Genomic DNA, 25,341 nt, shown 5'->3' with positions numbered 1-25,341 from the left:
ACTCCACGCTGCCAACAATATGGGACCAAGTAGGAAGTCGATTTAACATGGGAATTCAAAATGCATATCTTCTAGCTCAAAATTAATAGGATTTGACTCATGGAAAAGGTGCCTATGCTTGTCTTGGCCAAAACTTTGGTAAGTGAGTCCACCATGGAGAGAAACCCAAGGAATTCCATTGGTCTATGGGTAAGTGAAGAAGGTTATGGGGTAGTAGCATGTGGGTAGTAGGGTGATTTGGAACTTTGCTAGAGAAAAAGTATTTCATCTTCTTAAAAGAAATGTGAGTGGGGTCAAGTTAATGGACTATGATTAATAGGGTATTTTAGATAGATGGATAGTTAATATGTTCATATGCATTCATTTTGTTACCTTAGTATTAGTAAGGATAGATTGTCTTTTAAAATCATTCTTTTATAATATATGTTTATATAAATGAATTGATCATTCTTTTCACTACAATTTCAATTGTAGTAGGTATTGACCCTAATATTAAAATGTGATGTCACTAAAATTAGAGATATAATATGAATAATAAATAGATAATTCAATCTTAATAACTATGTCTATGAAAGATGTAAGTTGGGATATGAAAAAAATAAAAATATACACCCATTGATTTTGGGAACATTTTAAATACTCTAGAAAAGTGTTAATTATGTATTTATTGTTATTTGAATCGATTGCCTAGAGTAGCATAGTTGGCATCAAAGTTGACGATAGTTCTAATGGATGGTTAATTGAGGGTTACATGCATTGAAGAAATGTTAACTCATATGACAAATTAGTAAAGATGACATTGCAATGTGGAGTACAGATTGAAGTAGTAGGTATGAGTATTCTCTTTCCAAACCCAGGGTCAGTAGATGTCAGAGGGATGTCCAACTCAGTGATGATATAGTTGTAACACACATATGTCTTTTGGAGGTTATTTAGGCTTATGAAATTAATTAATAATAATAATAATAATAATTGAAAAATAAAATAAAATTGTGCTTAATGTACATTTAGGGTAAATTTAGGGCATGACATAATTAAATAAGAAAAGTGTCTCTAATTAATTAAAGATTATTTAATTAAATAGAAAAAGTAATTATGAGAGCATATCTCATTTTATTAAATTAAATATCTCAACAAAATCTATCTTCAGTTCAAAAAGGGAAATTTTTAGTTCACTATTGATCAAAAATGAGTTAAATCAGTTAACTCCTTTTTTTACTCAAATTGAATCAGTTAACTCCTTATTTTACTCAAATTAAATCTGTTAACTCCCTTTAATTTGAAAATTTCCCTTTATCACTAAACTTCACCTTTAATCCTGACCGTTGATTGAAATCGATCTCAACTGTTGATGAATTCCAAGAAAGTCTATTTAAGAGACCCTCATCTATTCATTTTGAAAGGTTGAATGAGAATTTGCCTTGAATTGTTGTTGGAATTCATACTCACATTTGCTCATATTCACATACGCAAAGATCAAGTTTGAGCAAAAGTTGACCAGATTTAACCACGATTGACTTGAGTTGACTAGTTTCGAAAAGAATTTTGAAATAATTAAAAAAAATTATTTAATTAAATGAAGTACTTACTTCTAATTAATTAAACAAAGTTATTTAATTAAATGAGAAGCCATTGCTAATTAATTAAATGAAGTTATTTAATTAAATAAGAAAAGTGTCTCTAATTAATTAAAGATTATTTAATTAAATAGAAAAAGTAATTATGAGAGCATATCTCATTTTATTAAATTTAATATCTCAACAAAATCTCTCTTCAGTTCAAAAAGGGAAATTTCCAGTTCACTATTGATCAAAAATGAGTTAAATCATTTAACTCCTTTTTCTAATCAAATTGAATCAGTTAACTCCTTATTTTACTCAAATTAAATTTGTTAACTTCCTTTAATTTGGAAATCTCCCTTTATGACTGAACTTCACCTTTAATCCTGAAAGTTGATTGAAATCGATCTCAACCGTTGATGAATTTTAGGAAAGTCTATTTAAGAGACCCTCATCTCTATATTTTGAAAGGTTGAATGAGAATTTGCATCAAATTGTTGCTGGAATTCATACTCACATTTGCTCATATTCACATATGCAAAGATTAGGTTTGACAAAAAGTTGACCAGATTTTACCACGGCTAACTTGAGTTGACTAGTTTCGAAAAGAATTTTGAAATAATTAACCAAAATTATTTAATTAAATGGAGTACTTCTAATTAATTAAACAAAGTTATTTAATTAAATGAGAAGCAATTCCTAAATAATTAAATAAAGTTATTTAATTAAATAAGAAAAGTGTCTCTAATTAATTAAAGATTATTTAATTAAATAGAAAAAGTAATTATGAGAGCATATCTCATTTTATTAAATTAAATATCTCAAGAAAATCTCTCTTCAGTTCAAAAAGGGAAATTTCCAGTTCACTATTGATAAAAAATGAGTTAAATCAGTTATCTCCTTTTTCTATTCAAATTGAATCAGTTAACTCTTTATTTTACTCAAATTAAATCTGTTAACTCCCTTTAATTTGGAAATCTCCTTTTATGACTGAACTTCACCTTTAATCCTGACCGTTGATTAAAATCGATCTCAACCATTGATGAATTACAGAAAAGTCTATTTAAGAGACCCTCATTTCTTCATTTTGAAAGGTTGAATGAGAATTTGCATCGAATTGTTGCTGGAATTCATACTCACATTTGCTCTTATTCACATACGCAAAGTTCAAGTTTGACCAAAAGTTGACCAGATTTAACCACGGTTGACTTGAGTTGATTAGTTTCGAAAAGAATTTTTAAATAATTAAACAAAATTATTTAATTAAATGGAGTACTTACTTCTAATTAATTAAACAAAGATATTTAATTAAATGAGAAGCCATTCCTAATTAATTAAATAAAGTTATTTAATTAAATAAGAAAAGTGTCTCTAATTAATTAAAGATTATTTAATTAAATAGAAAAAGTAATTATGAGAACATATCTCATTTTGTTAAATAAAATATCTCAACAAACCCTCTCTTCTGTTCAAAAAGGGAAATTTTCAGTTCACTATTGATCAAAAATGAGTTAAATTAGTTAACTCCTTTCTCTACTCAAATTGAATCAGTTAACTCTTTATTTTAATCAAATTGAATCTGTTAACATCCTTTAATTTGGAAATCTCCCTTAATGACTGAACTTCACCTTTAATCCTGACCGTTGATTGAAATCGATCTCAACCGTTGATGAATTTCAGGAAAGTCTATTTAAGAGACCCTGATCTCTTCATTTTGAAAGGTTGAATTTGAATTTACATCGAATTGTTGCCGGAATTCATACTCACATTTGCTCATATTCACATATGTAAAGATCAAGTTTGACCAAAAGTTGACCAGATTTAACCACGGTTGACTTGAGTTGATTAGTTTCGAAAAGAAATTTTAAATAATTAATCAAAATTATTTAATTAAATGGAGTACTTACTTCTAATTAATTAAACAAAGATATTTAATTAAATGAGAAGCCATTCCTAATTAATTAAATAAAGTTATTTAATTAAATAAGAAAAGTGTCTCTAATTAATTAAAGATTATTTAATTAAATAGAAAAAGTATTTATGAGAACATATCTCATTTTATTAAATTAAATATCTCAACAAACCCTCTCTTCAGTTCAAAAAGGGAAATTTTTAGTTCACTATTGATCAAAAATGAGTTAAATTAGTTAACTCCTTTCTCTACTCAAATTGAATCAGTTAACTCTTTATTTTAATCAAATTGAATCTATTAACTTCCTTTAATTTGGAAATCTCCCTTTATGACTGAACTTCACCTTTAATCTTGACCGTTGATTGAAATCGATCTCAACTGTTGATGAATTTCAGGAAAGTCTATTTAAGAGACCCTGATCTCTTCATTTTGAAAGGTTGAAATTGAATTTGCATCGAATTGTTGCTGGAGTTCATACTCACATTTGCTCATATTCACATACGCAAAGATCAAGTTTGACCAAAAGTTGACCAGATTTAACAACGGTTGACTTGAGTTGACTAGTTTTGAAAAAAAATTTGAAATAATTAAACGAAATTATTTAATTAAATGGAGTACTTACATCTAATTAATTAAATAAAGTTATTTAATTAAATGAGAAGCCATTCTTAATTAATTAAATGAAGTTATTTAATTAAATAAGAAAAGTGTCTCTAATTAATTAAAGATTATTTAATTAAATAGAAAAAGTAATTATGAGAGCATATCTCATTTTATTAAATTAAATATGTCAAAAAAATCTCTCTTCAGTTCAAAAAGGGAAATTTCCAGTTCACTATTGATAAAAAATGAGTTAAATTAGTTAACTCCTTTTTCTACTCAAATTGAATCAGTTAACTCCTTATTTTACACAAATTAAATCTGTTAACTCCCTTTAATTTGGAAATCTCCCTTTATGACTGAACTTTACATTTAATCATGATCGTTGATTTAAATTAATCTCAACCGTTGATGAATTCTAGGAAAGTCTATTTAGGAGACGCTCATCTCTTAATTTTAAAAGGCTGAATGAGAATTTGCATCGAATTGTTGCTAGAATTCGTACTCACATTTGCTCATATTCACATACACAAAGATCAAGTTTGACCAAAAGTTGACCAGATTTAACCACAGTTGACTTGAGTTGACTAGTTTCATAAAAGAATTTTGAAATAATTAAATAAAATTATTTAATTAAATAGTGTACTTACTTCTAATTAATTAAACAAAGTTATTTAATTAAATGAAAAGCCATTCCTAATTAATTAAATGAAGTTATTTATTTAAATAAGAAAAGTGTCTTTACTTAATTAAAGATTATCTGATCAAATAGAAAAAGTAATTATGAGAGCATATCTCATTTTATTAAATTAAATATCTCAACAAAATTTCTCTTCAGTTCAAAAAGGAAAATTTCCTGTTCACTATTGATAAAAAATGAGTTAAATGAGTTAACTCCTTTTTCTACTCAAATTCAATCAGTTAACTCCTTATTTTACTCAAATTAAATCTGTTAACTCCCTTTAATTTAGAAATTTCCTTTTATGACTGAACTTCACCTTTAATCATGACTGTTGTTTGAAATTGATCTCAACCGTTGATAAATTCCAAGAAAGTCTATTTAAGACACCCTCATCTCTTTATTTTGAAAGTTTGAATGAGAATTTGCATCGAATTGTTGCTGGAATTCATATTCACATTTGTTCATATTCACATATGCAAATATCAAGTTTGCCCAAAAGTTAACCAGATTTAACAACGGTTGACTTGAGTTGACTAGTTTCGAAAAAAAGTTTGAAATAATTAAACTAAAGTATTTAATTAAATGGAGTACCTACTTCTAATTAATTAAACAAAGTTATTTAATTAAATGAAAAGCCATTCCTAATTAATTAAGTAAATTTATTTAATTAAATAATAAAAGTGTCTCTAATTAATTAAAGATTACTTAATTAAATAGAAAAAGTAATTATGAGAGCATATCTCATTTTATTAAATTAAATATCTCAACAAATATTCTTTTCATTTCAAAAAGGAAAATTTCCAGTTCACTATTGATAAAAAATGAGTTAAATCAGTTAACTCCTTTTTTTACACAAATTGAATCAGTCAACTCCTTATTTTACTCAAATTAAATTTGTTAACTCCCTTTAATTTGGAAATCTCCCTTTATGACTGAACTTCACCTTTAATCTTGACCGTTGATTGAAATCGATCTCAACCGCTGATGAATTCTACCAAAGTCTATTTAAGAGACCCTAATCTCTTCATTTTGAAAGCTTGAATGAGAATTTGCATCGAATTGTTGCTGGAATTCATACTCACATTTGCCCATATTCACATATGCAAAAATCAAGTTTGACCAAAAGTAGACCAGATTTAACCACAGTTGACTTGAGTTGACTAGTTTCGAAAAGAATTTTAAAATAATTAACTAAAATTATTTAATTAAATGGAGTACTTACATCTAATTAATTAAACAAAGTTATTTAATTAAATGAGAAGCTATTCCAAATTAGTTAAATGAAGTTATTTAATTAAATAAAAAAAGTGTCTCTAATTAATTAAAGATTATTTAATTAAATAGAAAAAGTAATTATGAGAGCATATCTCATTTTATTAAATTAAATATCTGAACAAAATCTCTCTTCAGTTCAAAAATGGAAATTTCCAGTTCACTATTGATAAAAAATGAGTCAAATCAGTTAACTTCTTTTCTACTCAAATTGAATCAGTTAACTTCTTATTTTACTCAAATTAAATCTGTTAACTCCCTTTAATTTCGAAATCTTCCTTTATGACTAAACTTCACCTTTAATCCTGACCGCTGATTGAAATCGATTTCAATCGTTGATGAATTCGATGAGAGTCTATTTAAGAGACCCTGATCTCTTCATTTTGAAAGGTTGAATGAGAATATGCATCAAATTGTTGCTTGAATTCATACTCACATTTGCTCATATTCACATATGCAGAGATCAAGTTTGACCAAAAGTTGACCAGATTTAACCACGGTTGACTTGACTTGACTAGTTTCAAATTTTTTTTTAAATAATTAAACGAAATTATTTAATTAAATAGAGTACTTACTTGTAATTAATTAAACAAAGTTATTTAATTAAATGAGAAGCCATTCCTAATTAATTAAATGAAGTTATTTATTTAAATAAAAAAAGTGTCTCTAATTAATTAAAGATTATTTAATTAAATAGAAAAAGTAATTATGAAAGCATATCTCATTTTACTAAATTAAATATCTCAACAAAATCTCTCCTCAATTCAAAAAGGGAAATTTCCAGTTCACTATTGATCAAAAATGATTTAAATCAGTTAACTTCTTTTTCTACTCAAATTGAATCAGTTAGCTCATTATTTTACTCAAATTAAATCTATTAACACCCTTTAATTTGGAAATCTCCCTTTATGATTGAACTTCACCTTTAATCTTGACCGTTGATTGAAATCGATCTCAACCATTGATGAATTCCAAGAAAGTCTATTTAAGAGACCCTCATCTCTTCATTTTGAAAGGTTGAATGAGAGTTTGCATTGAATTGTTCCTGGAATTCATACAGACATTTTCTCATATTCACATACGCAGAGATCAAGTTTGACCAAAAGTTGACAAAATTTAACCACGGTTGACTTGAGTTGACGAGTTTTGAAAAGAATTTTGAAATAATTAAGCGAAATTATTTAATTAAATGGAGTACTTACTTCTAATTATTTAAAAAAAGTTATTTAATTAAATGAGAAGCCATTCCTAATTAATTAAATGAGGTTATTTAATTAAATAAGAAGTCGTCTCTAATTAACTAAAGATTATTTAATTAAATAGAAAAAGTAATTATGAGAGCATAACTCATTTTATTAAGTTAAATATCTCAACAAAATCTCTCTTCAGTTCAAAAAGGAGAATTTTCAGTTCACTATTGATAAAAAATGAGTTAAATCAATTAACTCCTTTTTCTATTCAAATTGAATCAGTTAACTCCTTATTTTACTCAAATTAAATTTATTAACTCCCTTTGCATCAAATTTTTGTTGGAATTCATACTCACATTTGCTCATATTCACATACGCAAAGATCAAGTTTCACCAAAAGTTGACCAGATTTAACCACGGTTGACTTGAGTTGACTAGTTTCAAATTTTTTTTAAAAATAATTAAACAAAATTATTTAATTAAATGGAGTAGTTACTTCTAACTAATTAAACAAAGCTATTTAATTAATTGAGAAGCCATTCCTAATTAATTAAATAAGAAAAGTGTCTCTAATTAATTAAATATTATTTAATTAAATAAAAAAAGTAATTATGGGAGCATATCTCACTTTATTAAATTAAATATCTCAACAAAATCTCTCTTCAGTTCAAAAAGGGAAATTTCCAGTTCACTATTGATAAAAAATGAGTTAAATCAGTTATCTCCTTTCTCTACTCAAATTGAATCAGTTAACTCTTTATTTTACTCAAATTGAACCTGTTAACTCCTTTTAATTTGGAAATCTCCCTTTATGACGTAACTTCACTTTTAATTCTGATCGTTGGTTGAAATCGATCTCAACTGTTGATGAATTCCAGGAATGTCTATTTAAGAGACCCTCATCTCTTCATTTTGAAAGGTTGAATGAGAATTTGCATCGAACTGTTGTTAGAATTCATACTCAAATTTTCTCATATTTACATACGCAAAGATCTGTTTGTCATATTTACTTACTTCTAATTAATTAAATAAAGTTATTTAATTAAATGAGAAGCCATTCCTAGTTAATTAAATGAATTTATTTAATTAAATAAGAAAAGTGTCTCTAATTAATTAAAGATTATTTAATTAAATAGAAGAAGTATTTATGAGAGCATATCTCATTTTATTAAATTAAATATCTCAACAAAATCTCTCTTCTGTTCAAAAAGAAAAATTCCTAGTTCACTATTGATAAAAAATGAGTTAAATAAATTAACTCCTTTTTCTACTCAAATTGAATCAGTTAACTCCTTATTTTACTCAAATTAAATATGTTAACTCCCTTTAATTTGGAAATCTCCCTTTATGACTGAACTTCATCTTTAATCCTTACAGTTGATTGAAATCGATCGCAACCGTTGATGAATTACAAGAAAGTCTATTTCAGAGACTCTCATCTCTTCATTTTGAAAAGTTGAATGAGAATTTGCATCAAATTGTTGCTGGAATTCATACTCACATTTGCTCATATTCACATACGTAAAGATCAAGTTTGACCAAAAGTTGACCAATTTTAACCACGGTCGACTTGAGTTGACTAATTTTGAAAAGAGTTTTGAAATAATTAAACAAAATTATTTAATTAAATGGAGTACTTACTTCTAATTAATTAAAAAAAGTTATTTAATTAAATGAGAAGCCATTCCTAATTAATTAAATGAATTTATTTAATTAAATAATAAAAGTGTCTCTAATTAATTAAAGATTACTCAATTAAATGGAAAAAGTAATTATGAGAGCATATCTCATTTTATTAAATTAAATATCTCAACAAAATTTCTATTCATTTGAAAAAGGAAAATTTCCAGTTCACTATTGATCAAAAATGAGTTAAATCAGTTAACTCTTTTCTCTACTCAAATTGAATCAGTTAACTTTTTATTTTACTCAAATTGAATCTGTTAACTCCCTTTAATTTGGAAAACTCACTTTATGACTGAACTTCACCTTTAATCCCGATCATTGATTTAAATCAATCTCAACCGTTGATGAATTCTAGAAAAGTTTATTTAAGAGACCCTCATCTCTTCATTTTGAAAGGTTGAATGAGAATTTGCATCGAATTGTTGCTATAATTCATACTCACATTTGCTCATATTCACATACGCAAAGATCAAGTTTGACCCAAAGTTGACCAGATTTAACCACAATTGACTTGAGTTGACTAGTTTCGAATTTTTTTTTGAAATAACTAATCAAAATTATTTAATTAAATGAAGTACTTACTTCTAGTTAATTAAAAAAAGTTATTTAATTAAATGAAAAGCCATTCCTAATTAATTAAATGAAGTTATTTAATTAAATAAGAAAAGTATCTCTAATTAATTCAAGATTACTTAATTAAATAGAAAAAGTAATTATGAGAGCATATCTCATTTTATTAAATTAAGTATCTCAACAAAATATGTTAACTTCTTTCTCGACTCAAATTGAATCAGTTAACTTTTTCTTTTACTCAAATTAAATCTGTTAACTCCCTTTAATTTGAAAATCTCCAATTATGACTGAACTTCACCTTTAATCCTGACCGTTGATTGAAATCAATCTCAACCGTTAAATAATTTCAGGAAAGTCTATTTAAGAGACCCTTATCTCTTCATTTTGAAAGGTTGAATGAGAATTTGCATCGAATTACATGGAGTACTTACTTCTAATTAATTAAACGAAGTTATTTAATTAAATGAGAAGCCATTCCTAATTAATTAAATGAAGTTATTTAATTACATAAGAAAAGTGTCTCTAATTAATTAAAGATTACTTAGTTAAATAGAAAATGTAATTATGAGAGCATATCTCATTTTATTAAATTAAATATTTCAAAAAAATATCTCTTAAGTACAAAAGGGAAATTTTCATTTCACTATTGATAAAAAATTAGTTAAATCAGTTAACTCCTTCTACTCAAATTGAATCAGTTAACTCCTTATTTTACTCAAATTAAATCTGTTAACTCCTTTTAATTTGAAAATTTCCGTTTATGACAGAACTTAACCTTTAATCTTGACCGTTGATTGAAATCGATCTCAATTGATTAATTTCAGGAAAGTCTATTTAAGAGACCCTCATCTCTTCATGTTGAAAGGTTGAATGAGAATCTGCATCGAATTGCTGCTAGAATTCATACTCACATTGGCTCATATTCACATACGTAAAGATCAAGTTTGACCAAAAGTTGACCAAATTTAACCACGATTGACTTGAGTTGACTAGTTTCAAAAAAAAATTTAAAATAATTAAACAAAATTATTTAATTAAATGGAGTACTTTCTTCTAATTAGTTAAACAAAGTTATTTAATTAAATGAGAAGCCATTCCTAATTAATTAAATGAAGTTATTTAATTAAATAAGAAAAGTGTCTCTAATTAATTAAAGATTATTTAATTAAATAGAAAAAGTAATTATGAGAGCATATCTCATTTTATTAAATTAAATATCTCAACAAAATCTCTCTTCAGTTCAAAAAGAGAAATTTCTAGTTCACTATTGATCAAAATTGAGTTAAATGAGTTAACTCTTTTTTCTAAGCAAATTGAATCAATTAAATGCTTATTTTACTCAAATTAAATCTGTTAACTCCCTTTAATTTGGAAATATCCCTTTATGATTGAACTTCACCTTTAATCCTGACCGTTGATTGAAATCGATCTCAACCGTTGATGAATTTCAAAAAAGTATATTTAAGAGACCCTCATCTCTTCATTTTTAAAGGTTGAATGAGAATTTGCATCGAATTGTTGCTGGAATTCATACTCACATTTTCTCATATTCACATATGCAAAGATCAAGTTTGACCAAAAGTTGACCAGATTTAACTACGATTGACTTGAGTTAACCAGTTTCGAAAGAAATTTGAAATAATTAAATGAAATTATTTAATTAAATGGAGTACTTACTTCTAATTAATTAAAAAATGTTATTTAATTAAATGAGAAGCCATTCTTAATTAATTAAATGAAGTTATTTAATTAAATAAGAAAAGTGTCTCTAATTAATTAAAGATTATTTAATTAGATAGAAAAAGTAATTATGATAGCATATCTCTTTTTATTAAATTAAATATCTCAACAAAATCTCTCTTTAGTTTAAAAAGGGAAATTTTTAGTTTACTATTGATGAAAAATGAGTTAAATCATTTAACTCCTTTTTCTACTCAAATTGAATCAGTTAACTCCTAATTTTACTCAAATTAAATCTGTTAACTCCCTTTAAATTGGAAATCTCTCTTTATGACTGAACTTCACTTTTAATCCTGACCGTTGATTGAAATCGATCTAAACCATTGATGAATTCTATGAAAGTCTATTTAAAAGACCCTCATCTCTTCATTTTGAAAGGTTGAAAGAGAATTTGTATCGAATTGTTGCTGGAATTCATACTCACATTTGCTCATGTTCACATACACAAAGATCAAGTTTGACCAAAAGTTGACCAGATTTAACCACGGTTGACTTGAGTTGACCAATTTTGAAAAGAATTTTAAAATAATTAAACAAAATTATGTAATTAAATGAAGTACTTACTTCTAATGAATTAAACAAAGTTATTTAATTAAATGAGAAGCCATTCCTAATTAATTAAATGGTGTTATTTAATTAAATAAGAAAAGTGTCTCTAATTAATTAAAGATTATTTAATTAGATAAAAAAAGTAATTATGAGAGCATATCTTATTTTATTAAATTAAATATCTCAACAAAATCTCTCTTCAGTTCAAAAAGGAAAATTTTCAGTTCACTATTGATCAAAAATGAGTTAAATCATATCAGAGCCCGAGTTTCAATATTGGGAGCTCTGGGTATATTGGAATGTCACTAGTTGTTAACTAGTTAAACAAAAACTTTGAACTATCATGTGTATCTCTTTCAAACTAAAAATTTGAAGCTAGGTGGACTGAAATAAAACATAAAACTATTAGTTGCATATTTTTCATACTTCAACACTCAGCTTTCAAAATTGAAAATTCTATTGAATACTTAAATGAAGGAAAAACTAAAAATTGAAAACTCATTTTAGCTACAAAACATGTATCTTTTATCTAAGTTTCAAGGTAGTATACCTTTGTTTATCTTTGCAAGCATTAAGTTGTTCTTGTTTAGAATGCATTAGAGAATCTATTTTAGTAGATGTTAAAAGAATGAAGTTGGATCGATATGGTTTTCAGTTTACCATTAAACCAGAATCATTTTGGTCTAAAGCTGTTGTAATATCCTCAGTAGAATCATGTTTCCCTTGTAGGGAGGAAAAGGGTTCAATGGGACCCGCATAGTGAGTATCTTAGCTTTTCATTCTTGTAGGCTTCCAGGAGTAAACCTAATCCCAAGGGGGGTGGATGTAGTGCCTACCCCTAGTTCGCATTTTGTTATCGTTGTTGAACTCTTTTAGAGCTAGTTTTACATTGTTGGTTAGCAGCATTGTTTTGAAATTATTAGATATTGAGCTATGGATTCAGTTTATTATTTGATGAGATTACTTAGACTCTACATTTCATGTATGTATGATGATTATTTTTAGTGTTCATAATTATTGATGATGATTATTACATTGCTTTCAATTATTAATGATGATTAGTAAGATGATTTATTATCATATGTGTTTTCTTATGGATACTTACCCCATACTTGCATGTGTATGGTGTGCGTGTTTGCTTTGCCTGCTTGCTTTTGTATGGCGTGTCTGATGTGGTTAAGGAAGGGAGTCGTAGTCACCTGCTAGTCGGGATCTACATGATGCACCACTCTCTGTCATTACCTAGTTAGTTTAATATATATGGTGCTTGTACATGCATAGTTTTTATGCAGATTGCAGGTACCGGGTATCGACTTCTCTTAATTGCCAGGATGAGCGTACCCTATCACATTATCTCAATGATAAGAGAGGGGAGATAAATTCTCAAGTCCAAATCCCAACCCTTTAAGCCGTTTGTTCTAATTGAAAAGTTAAGACAAGTATCTGAGTTGAGTACCCTCCGAATACGTTGGATGACGTAACTCATGATTTAAACTCTTGGTTTGATTTTGTATGTATTTTGGCTACGATGAGTTTTTCGTATTTTTACCTTTGTGAGTCTTTGGGGTATCTTCTATTAATTAAGCCTAATCAAAAGATTTAATTAGTAGTTTAATTAAATAAAAAATTAATATGATATTTTAATATTTATTTTATTTAATTAATTAGAAAATTAATTAAATAAAATAATTAAATTTGAAAATAAAATAATTAAATTGGAAGATAAAAGTTATAATATCAAATTTAGAATGTGACAATATTTATTTTAATAATAATATATTTGGAGCTCATTTTTAAATAAATGACTAAATAATATTATTATTAAAGCTAATAAATATTTTAGCAATAATGTTTTGAAAAATAAAATTTAAAAGTGGAAAATATATTTTAAATTATTAAAAGATTATAAATTTCATATGATTAAAATATAAATATATTAAGATTGAAAAGTGGAGATATTAAAGTTAGTGCATGAGACTTAATAAATAAAATTAGAAAGAGTAAAGTAAATTGGAGTTATAAGCTTGCATAGGAATTAACATGTGTCAACAACACGGGGGTTAGTGCATCAATTAAGTACAAGGTGTCTACAATTCTATGACTCATCAAAAAGAATTGGAAAAGACCCATGCTTAGTTGGTGACACTTTTCAGTGGTTTCAAGAAGCAATCCAAAAGTTTCTTGAGAGCTCTTAATATTCAAGCATTCATAGAAGTTTAAAAGAAAAGCTTAATGAAAGTTATAAGCTTAAGGGAAGCCACGAGCTACAAGCTAAAAAAAAAAATAGAAGCTTCAAAACTTACATGCATGGTTGAAGATTCATATGCTCATATATTTTCTACTTGCTTCTATGCTCCTTCTAGCACTTTTAATCACTTGGAGGATTCGATCAGCTTGGATTCTTGGAAGAATTGAGAATGATGGAGAAGGAAAGGATTTTCTATGGACTTCTGAGGCATGGCAAATTAGCGTCAGTGTCCAGGTGCACTCATGATATTCTCATATTCCCTTTGCACTCTTTCTCTTCCTATCTTCATCATATCTGTTTTATGTGTCTAAATACTCTTTGTATTTGAAATTGGAATCTAGATTTTTTATTTGGATGAGAAGAAAACAATAGAAAAACCCTAAATTCAAATGAGAAAAAAATTAGATTTTAATCGGGTTTGGGTTAGAATTTATATTAAATTAGAAAGATAAAATTTGGAATTAAAATAGAAATTTTATGGTGAAAATTCAAATGATTAGATGTAATCTTTCTATCAATTATATTTTTAGATGCGTATGAACAAACCCTTTTATGGTTAAATTTAGAGAAAATTTATTTTAAGAAAAAATTCTTAATTCATTACAAATTGTCCTGTCGCTGCCCCTTGGATAGACCTGAACTTAGTCATTCGTTACTTTTTATCAAGATCTAATTTATTCGATCGCTCTAGTCAGAATTGGTGCAACTTGGCCCTCTCTAGCATATTTAAATTTTAGCCCGATCCAACAGTTCATTGGGGAGATATGGTTGTCCTACTGGAACTGTTTTATTCAAGAACAGATATTTTTCCATTTTCTATAACCAAGAATTATTTATGCTTAAACTTCATAAAATAATATATCAAAGCATGGAATGAATTAAAGATATTATTGAAATATTTCTTTATTAGAATCTTATTAAAATGCATTAGTTTTATATGATTTATTATCTAATCTAATTAAATCAAATTTAACTAAGATTATTTAATAGTAGAAAAAATGTAATTAGTTATTAGTCAATCTAAGTAAATGAATTTTTAAATGAGAGAAAATTAAAAGAAAAGAGATTTTAATATGATTTATATAGTGGACTTTTTATAATGTATATTGAATATTATTTAATATATATTAAACTATTTTAGAGTTGTTTAATGAAGATGATAATGTTAAGAATTTAAAAATTATTCATGTTAAAATCTACAATTAATTTTATTGGTTTGTGATAGGGATCTTTTTCAAACAACTTTTATATAGACAAAATATTATTAGAACAATTAGAAAATGGAGTCTAATGGTTGATTTTAATATTGATTAAATAATTGTAAGATGATAATTTATATTATGTTGATTTAAATTTAGAAACTCTAAATGATATTGGATTAAGATTGAATTATTATGTTATTGGTTAATACGTTTGAATACATTAATGATATTAAGAGTTAGCTAATGAAGTTCTATGTAAAAGTTTTCTAGATTGATTATTTATAGTTGTGATAAGTTTATTATTTATTAATGTTTGTTGGGTCTAACAAACTATAAATAAATAATAGTATAAATAGTTTAAATAGTTATCATCTAATACGAACAGAGTTACTCTAAAGGAGATTAGTTAATGATTGAAGTACTGTAAAAGATATTAATCAAATTGAATTGGTTAATAATTTGGAGGAGTATCGATTAACTGAATCAACGTACATAGGGGAAAATTATTTGAGATAATAATACTTGGTATTGGGAATAGTTTTTTTTTTTTTTTGTATTCTCTTGCATGTCTGATCGTGATCGTGTTTTTGAAGGAGGCCCTTATTTCTACAACAATGTGGGCTTATTTGTCAAACCTTGGCATTCAGGTTTTAATTCTGCTGAGGATCTCCCTTCAACAGTGCCAGTTTGGGTTCGCTTGCCTCGTCTTCCCTTGGAATTTTGGCGTGAAGACATCCTTTGACAAATTGCTTCTTTGTTGGGGAAGCCAGCTGCGATCACACATCAAACCCTCGATAAAAAGGTTATTTCTTTTGCTAGAATTTGTGTTGAAATTAATTTGAATAACCCATTACCACATTCTTTTGAAATTTGTTTGGGGGATTCTTCTTAGGTGCAGTAGTTAGATTATGAATCCCTCCCTTTCCCTTGCCAAATTTGTCATGAGTATGGTCATTTACTGTGGCAGTGCCCCCATAACTCGAGTTTCAAAGGAGTGGATCGGTCTACAGCTAGAAATGCTGGTGGTTTGGTAGATACTACAGGGAAAGGACAATCTCAAATGGTTAATACTACCAAAGGGATGAATCCACAAGATGCTACAGGTAAGGGTAAGGCTCCAATGCAGGATAAGGATGGATTTACCCCTGTTCTTCCTCGAGCTAAGGGACGTGGTCAAAACAGGCCTTTGAAAGAAAGATTATCTGATTCAGGTTTTAACCGTTTTGAGGTGCTGGATAGTATGGTTCTAGAGGAGGGTATTCCTCCTCCTATCTCTTCTGATCCAGCTTGCCCAGATGAGAGATCTGTTCCTAATGATGCTTGTGGGGCATCTCAAGTTGTAGTATATCAGAATTGTGAGGTTCCTGTAGCTCCTGTGACAGCGGCTCTGGTGACTCCTGCAGTGTTGGAAGATGATGATGTTGTTTTGGCTGACTTGGTTAAGGATGTGCTACCATCAGGTAAGGGCAAGGGATCTTCTCTCCCCTTGGCGTTGCTGCCTCGACCCTTTAAGCAGGCTTCTTCTTCTCCCCCTTTAAGGAGTGGGCTCAAAATAGACCAAGAGAAGATTAAACTCATAGGAGATATATTGATTGAGTCTGATTCAGTGAAACCTTTGGATTCTCATTTTCCCAAATCTACCCAATGATGATTATTCTCTCATGGAATTTAAGGGGGTTGAATAGCATCCCTAGACAAAAGGCTATTCATAACTTGGTGGTTGATCATAGTCTTGATGTTTTTTGTATCCAAGAGACTAAGCTCTCTATGGAGTCTATGGTCCAACATGCCTCTAGTATTTGGTCTCGTGGCCAATGCCAGTGTGTTGGGGCAATAGGCAGTGCTGGTGGTTTAGCTATATTTTGGGATCCTCAAAAAATTTCTCCTCTTGGCTGGATGTCTTCTCGCTCAGCTCTCTCTATGGTAGCTTCTGCTCTAGACTCAGGAGAGGTAATCATGGTTACTAATGTGTATGCACCTGTTGATCTTGTGGGAAAGGAGGAACTTTGGGAACATATTCAATATGTTAGAAATTTTCATCCTTATCATCCTTGGGTGTTAGCAGGGGACTTCAATTCAGTTTTAAGTCTGGAAGAGAAGCATGGTGGTTTGGCTAGATTGGGGCCTTCTTCTGCTCTTCTTCAGCAACACATATCTCTTTTGCATCTCTCTGATGTTAAGCCTTCTAATGGCCTCTATACCTGGAATAATTGCAAGACTGGTGTTGCTGCTATCTCAGAATGCTTGGATAGATTTCTTGTTTCTTGCTTCTGGCTTAGTGGCACCCTTACTATCTCTTCAGAAATCCTTGATTGGAGGGGTTCAGATCATTGGCCTATCAAATTTTCCACTATAGGGGCTTATGTTTCGAAGCATCCTCCTTTTAAGTTCCAGTTGATGTGGCTTCGTGACTCCTCTCTTCATGATTTTGTTTTTTTTGGGTGGAAAGATGGTGCCCCTGCATATGGTACTGCAATGTTCTCATTTTCTAAAAGGCTTCAATATGTTAAAAGGCAGCTCAAGATATGGAATAGGGAATGCTTTGGGAATCTTCACTTTATGAAGAGGCTTGCTCAAGAAAATCTTGATATCATCACAAGGGAGATTAGAGATCGAGGTTTCTCGGAGGATCTTGGCCAGGCTAAATCCCTTGCTTCTAGAGCTCTAGAAGAATGGGAACTTCGAGAGGAATTTTTTTGGAAGCAAAAGGCTCGAGTTGATTGGCTCCAGGAAGGTGATCGAAACACTACCTTTTTCCATAAAACAGTGCAATCTCGTCGGAATCAAAGCACTCTCTTCTTTGGTTAATTCTCAAGGTATCCAACTGAATTCTTTGCTAGCTTTGTTCCAGGAGGCTATTTCGTACTTCTCTACCCTCTTCTCTGAGGACTCTCCTCCTGCTGATAATGAAGAAAATATTATTTTGTCCTGTATTCATGCCCTTATCACTCAGGAAATGAATGATGATCTCATGCATCCTATCTCTTTGGAAGAGCTGGAGGCGATGGTCTTTGGCATGCCTAAGGGGAAGGCTCCTGTTCCTGATGGTTTTTCAGTTGAATTCTTTCAGGAATTTTGGGACATCATTAATCATGATTTGTTGGAGGTGGTTAAAGAATCCTATGCTAGCAAGTAGATGCTTCGAGCTTTGAACTCTACATTCTTGACTCTTATTCCTAAGAGAGAGGGTGCTAATCAATTGGAGTTTTTTAGACCAATTGCCTTATGTAATGTGGTCTACAAAGTTATTACTAAGCTGATTGCTGAGAGACTAAAAAGGTGGCTTCCCATTATTATCTCAGAAGAACAAGGTGGTTTTGTTGCTGGAAGACAAATTTTGGATGGGGTGGTTATTGCTACTGAGGCTATTCACTCTATGGCTACTTCAAGGGAGAGAGCCATGTTTGTTAAGCTGGATATGGCTAAGGCCTACGATAGAGTTAAACAGAGCTTCCTAAGGAGTATTCTTCTTTCTTTTGGATTTAGCTCTGACTAAGTGAGTTGGATAATGAGTTGTGTTACTTTTGCCTCTTTTTCTATTCTTATTAATGGTCAACCTTCACAACTATTTGGTGCTTCTAGAGGCCTCCGCCAGGGTGACCCTCTCTCCCCATATCTATTCATCATCATGGTTGAAGGCTTGGGCAGATTCATTAAGCATCAAGTGTCCCAGAATTCTATTCAAGTCTGGTGGTGGGGTAATGGCTTACCTTCTCTTTCCCATCTTCAATTTGTTGATTATTCTGCTCTTGCTGGTCTTGCTAGGATCAAGGAAGCTGAAGCCTTTCGACATGCTTTGGACGTTTATTTGGCAGCTTCAGACCAGAAAGTTAATGAGCACAAATCTTTCATTTACTTTTTTAACACTCCTGATTCTATTCAGCATAGGATTGTTGGTATCCTACGGTTTCAGATAGGTTCACTTCCTTTGACTTATCTTGGCATTCCTATTGCTGTTTCCAGGCAGCAATGTCTCTTCTAGCAAAATTTGATTACCAAGCTTCAGGATAAGGTAAATCATTGGACTCATAGATGGCTTTCTACTGCTGCCCGGGTTACTCTTCTTCAAGCTGTTATCCAAGCTCTTCCTACTTATAGAAGCATGGTTCATGCTGCACCTATTTACTTTCTCAAGGAGTTTGATGCTCTTTCTCGACAATTCCTTTGGAGTGGTAATTTGTGTAGTACTAAATGGAGCTTGGTTAATTGGGCAACTATTTGTAGGCCTAAAAAGGAGGGTGGTCTTGGTCTTCGTTCCGCTCTATTGAGTAGACAAGCTTTGGCTGCTAAACTTTATTGGTGATGGTGCTCTGGACAACATCAAATTTGGGCTCGTATAATCACTTATAAATATTTTCATGGTGCTGATCCTTGCTTTGTTTCTGCACTTCCTCTTGAAGGTCGTGGCTCAATGGTTTGGCATAATTTGAAGATAGGTGCGATGTTGGTGAATAGGGGTCTATTCTGGATATGTAAAGGAGGTTCTCAGGCTTTGTTTTGGTCCGATGCTTGGGATGGATTCCCTTCCATTTTATCCATATACACTCATCTTCAGCCTCTTTGTGACTCTTTTCTTGCCACTGGATGGGATAAAGTGGCTCATTACAAGACTCCTTATCAATTGGGACCTGTTGTTGGTTATAGATGGAAGCATTCCTCTGATTGGCCTCCTAGAGGTACAGACATGGATCGTCAGGAGCTTTCTCAAATGCTAGCCTCTAGAGAGTGTTCCTCTTTGCTTGGTCCAGATGTATTGGCTTGGGGTGGTACCTTGTCTGGTAAATATCATGTCTTTGCTGGGTATCAGGAGATAACTAGACAATTATTTGGAGATGCTGAGGTCCCTTGGTGGAAGCAAGTCTGGAATAAAGTTTCTTGGTCCAAGTGCAATTTTTTCATGTGGCTAGTGGCTCACAACCGTTGTCTTACCTGGGATAATCTTTGTAAACGTGGATTTCAGGGCCCCTCTTATTGTGTTTTGTGTGGTAATGGAGAGGAGTCTGTCTCCCATCTGTTCTTCCATTGCTCCTATTCTACTCAAATATGACACCTTTGGTGGAGCGCTTGGGGTTGCTCTTGTCGGCATGCTTCCTCTTTGCCTGAGTTTTGGGCTCGCTTGGGTAGTGCTCCCTCCAAGTCTTCTTCTCTCCATGCTGCTTGGATTGCTGGCCCATCTTTCATGCTTTGGCATATCTAGTTGGAGAGGAATCATCGCATATTCCAAGATGTTCGGCTTGGTGTTTTGCATCTTTGGTGGAAAATATCACATTCTCTCCAGGAAACTATTCTTATGAAGTGTGAGCTTGATGGGGGTATGGATCCGGTTGATCTTGCTATCTTTAATTGCCTCAATTTTCATCTACAGGATGGGGTTGCGGCTCATAGGTTTCCTTCTATGTCCAAGCAGCTTCACCATCAGAGGAAGGGTCAGGTTAACCGGGATGGGCACTGGACTCCTCCTCCCTGTGGAGTTCTGAAAATTAACACTGATGGTTCTTCTCATGGGAATCCTGGTCCGGCTGGTATTGGCGGAGTGGCTTGTTGTAGTTCTAGGAATGTTAAATTTTTCTTGTCAATTCATAAAGGTGATTATACTAACAATCTCATGGAAGCTTAGGCTATTTTATATGATGTGGAACAGTGTTTCTTGTGGGGATGGAGTAAGATTATTTGTGAGTCTGATTCCCAGGTGGTGGTGAACATGCTTTCTTTGCAAGAGCTTGAGGATGTTAGTTGGCAGCTGATTGTTTAGCCAAATGGGCTTCTAGTCATGATCCGGGTTGAAATATTAGGGATAGGGGGCAATTTTCCTTTGAGATGGTGCAAAAATTTGATGATCTTGTTGCTCAAGATCGAGCTCCATGTTGAGCTCTCCTTGTTGTATTCCTTTCTGTCTTAATAAATTTTTACCCCTCTTTTTGCTTAATCTGATGACTTGAATAATGACTTTAGATATTTTAATGGTGAAGACCTAGTAATATATAATTGAGAATTATTAGAATAATAAAAGGTCAAGGATTGTGAATTGATGTTAATTGATTATTTTAATAAGTTATAATCTTCTTGTTCAAAGATTGATAATTGGTTCTCTTATAATATAACGAATAATGATCTTAAAAAAAAAGTTGAAAGGTTAATCAATTAGAATATGGATCATGGTTAAATATACAACAATTTAATTTAAATTTCAATGATGATCAGTTTAGTGAATAGTTATCCTTAAGTTATTCTTAGAATGTAATTCTTAATAATGGAAGGATAATGCTATCGGGGAAATTGGGTTGACTTGTAGGTCAAATGATGAAATTAAAACACTTGAAGTATACTTGCAAACAGAAAATAGGAAACTCCTACACATTATTCAACTATGTGAATTTAGTAAACCAAAACATGTATTTGCATCGTGTATTCTATATGCTTCTTGTTTTGAGTTTTGGGTTGACTAGTGTTGACCAGTCTTAGGATGTTAGCAGAGGCTCGGGCGTTATGAGATATGATGGCATGTTGATCTTATTGGTCTTGATCTTTATAAGCCCAACCAAGGTCATGTGATCATATACTCTATGAAATGTTTGTATTTACCGATTGTTATTTTAGTCTTCATGTGTGAAGCTGAGAGGTATGTGTATGAGACACTTGAGCTAATCATTTTGAGTCATCGATCAGTTATCCTTAGATTATTTTCTAGTCGCCATGATGGGACTGAAAGTTGGATTTATTTCTTGATGATATCATGTTGTGACATGTTTGACTCAACCATTTTGGAGTCTTCGATCAGTATGATTTTGAGATATTCTTGGATGCTTGTTGAGAACCATTTATCTTGAGATATATTTTGGTTATTGAGAACCAATTGATACTTATGATTATCAGTGATGCCTTCAATTGCCAATAGAGAACTATTGTGGTCATGATTTTCTATGGATGCTTTTTCAGATGCTCATGGAGATTTGATGATTCTTATCTTGGAGATTTGATGATTCTTATTATGGATATTTGATGCTTTTATGCATATTTGATGATTTTATTATGGATTATCTTTTATGATTTTAAGATTTATGATTCTATGAGCTTAGGGTAGGTAATCTACTTGTAGTGTCAGGAAGTGGCTTGCAATGGGGGCCGGGGCCTTAAGTGGCTGCCAGGGTAACTCATTGTAAGTTTGGTTAATAAGTAATAACATTTACACACTAAATGGAGATTAAATGAACCTAAAAAGATAATTATTTTCGTTCTCGCCCATGCCTTGTGTGCTTGTACAGGCTAGGATGGGAGTAGTGAGAATGCATGGTTGCGACCGTGCATTCCGTAGTATGCCTCGTCAGTATGAGAGGATACTAATGGCCGCATGAGATCAGTATGGAGCCGTGGAGTTTAGCTAACTGCCAAGGTAACTTGTACATGATAAATGTGAGGACACTTTCCTACTTGCAGAGTAGGTTTCCTACATGTCTTTGTGTGCCTCTGAAAATTAGATGTCAGTTTTGTGTGATGGAACCTTTGAGTTAGTATACTTTTAGGATTCCTGGACTTATAGAGATTTGTGCTTCATGAATTGATATCCTATTTGAGACTTGAGATTATCTCCTCAGCACGGTGGGAGTAGACCACTTACGTTCCACGCGGTCGGGTGGTAGTGTATTTTCCACTCTTATCATTTGAGATTCGTCCAAGACACCATGGCTGGAGTATCCTTGGTTGGTATTTATTCTTCATTATGTTCTTAAAACATTATGATAGATAATATACCTTATGATGGATGTATTTACTTGTATGTTTCTTATATTGATGATTTGCATATGTTAGATGATCATATCCTATGCTTTACTTTATATGTTAGTAGGATATTTTAGGAGTGACATTCCTACTATGTTAATACCGATGATCTCTTCGGTGCTTTGGAATGTTACGCACAGAGGGATGGCTAGGATCCATGATAGTCTAATGATGCTATTTACGATTGGGATGAACCGTGCACTTAATTATTTATGTTTGTGATATATGATTATCTTTTGTGATGGATGTTTATATCTTTTGTGATGATGTATCATGTATGATATGTGGTTTTATTTATGTTATTGCATCATGGATTAATATTAGATGATGATGATGTACTTTATTTGCTTGGATGTTTATTCTTTTAAGCTTTTCATACCCTATGATATGTACAGTGGATGATTGAGCTAAACTAAAAATATAATTACAAAAGGACACTTGTATATTGTTTAAGTATATTGGATGTATTATTGTTATTTCATAAGGATGGGATGTTAGATGAATAGTTAATTAGATGTGATACAACGTTAAGGGGATCTTTAAAGAATGTAGCCTGTTATGTATATATGTTATGTTTATTTTTATTTGAATTGTTGATATTGCTTTCGCAAATGTTATGAATAGTTTTATCTTTCATGTTTTAAAAAAAAATTGTTTAGCAAACTTACTTAACTCCTTATTTTACTCAAATTAAATCTGTTAACTCCTTTTAATTTGGAAATCTCCCTTTATGACTAAACTTCACATTTAATCCTGACCATTGATTGAAATTGATCTCAACCGTTGATGAATTTCAGAAAAGTCTATTTAAGAGACCCTCATCTCTTCATTTTGAAAGGTTGAATGAGAATTTGCATCGAATTGTTGCTGGAATTCATACTTAGATTTTCTCTTATTCACATACGCAAATATCAAGTTTGACCAAAAGTTGACCAGTTTTAACTACGATTGACTTGAGTTAACTAGTTTCGAAAAGAATTTTCAAATAATTAAATAAAATTATTTAATTAAATGGAGTACTTACTTCTAATTAATTAAACAAAGTTATTTAATTAAATGAGAAGTCATTCCTAATTAATTAAATGAAGTTATTTAATTAAATAAGAAAAGTGTCTCTAATTAATTAAAGATTAATTAATTAAATAGAAAAAGGAATTATGAGAGCATATCTCATTTTATTAAATTAAATATCTCAACAAAATGTCTCTTCAGTTCAAAAAAGAAAATTTCCAGTTCACTATTGATCAAAAATGAGTTTAATTAGTTAACTCATTTTTCTACTCAAATTGAATCAGTTAACTCCTTATTTTACTCAAATTAAATCTGTTAACTCCCTTTAATATGGAAATCTCTCTTTATGACTGAACTTCACCTTTAATCTTGACCGTTGATTGAAATCGATCTCAACCGTTGATGAATTTCAGGAAAGTCTATTTAAGAGACGCTCATCTCTTCATTTTGAAAGGTTGACTGAGAATTTGCATCGAATTGTTGCTGAAATTCATACTCACATTTGCTCATATTCACATATGCAAAAATCAAATTTGACCAAGAGTTGACCAAATTTAACCACGGTTGACCTAAGTAGACTAGTTTCGAAAAGAATTTTGAAATAATTAAATAAAATTATTTAATTAAATGGAGTATTTACTTCTAATTAATTAAAAAAAGTTATTTAATTAAATGAGAAGCCATTCCTAATTAATTAAATGAAGTTATTTAAATAAAATAAGAAAAGTGTCTCTAATTAATTAAAGATTATTTAATTAAATAGAAAAAGTAATTATGAGAACATATCTCATTTTATTAAATTAAATATCTCAACAAAATCTCTCTTCAGTTCAAAAAGAGAAATTTTCAATTCACTATTAATAAAAAATAAGTTAAATAAGTTAACTCTTTTTTCTACTCAAATTGAATCAGTTAACTCCTTATTTTACTCAAATTAAATCTGTTAACTCCCTTTAATTTGGAAATCTCCCTTTATGACTGAACTTCACCTTTAATCCTGACCGTTGATTGAAATCGATCTCAACCGTTGACGAATTCTAGGAAAGTCTATTTAAGAGACCCTCATCTCTTCATTTTTAAAGGTTGAATGAGAATTTGCATCAAATTGTTCCTAGAATTCATACTCACATTTGCTCATATTCACATACGCAAAGATCAAGTTTGACCAAAAGTTAACCAGATTTAACCACGATTGTCTTGAGTTGACTAGTTTCAAATTTTTTTTTGAAATAATTAAATGAAATTATTTAATTAAATGGAGTACTTACTTCTAATTAATTAAACAAAGTTATTTAATTAAATGAGAAGCTATTCCTAATTAATTAAATGAAGTTATTTAAT

This window comes from Cupressus sempervirens, chromosome 5, assembly GCF_028749045.1.
Source record: "Cupressus sempervirens isolate cs-2001-9-10 chromosome 5, ASM2874904v1, whole genome shotgun sequence".
NCBI classification, from domain to species: domain Eukaryota; kingdom Viridiplantae; phylum Streptophyta; class Pinopsida; order Cupressales; family Cupressaceae; genus Cupressus; species Cupressus sempervirens.
This window is presented reverse-complemented; position numbering follows the sequence as displayed.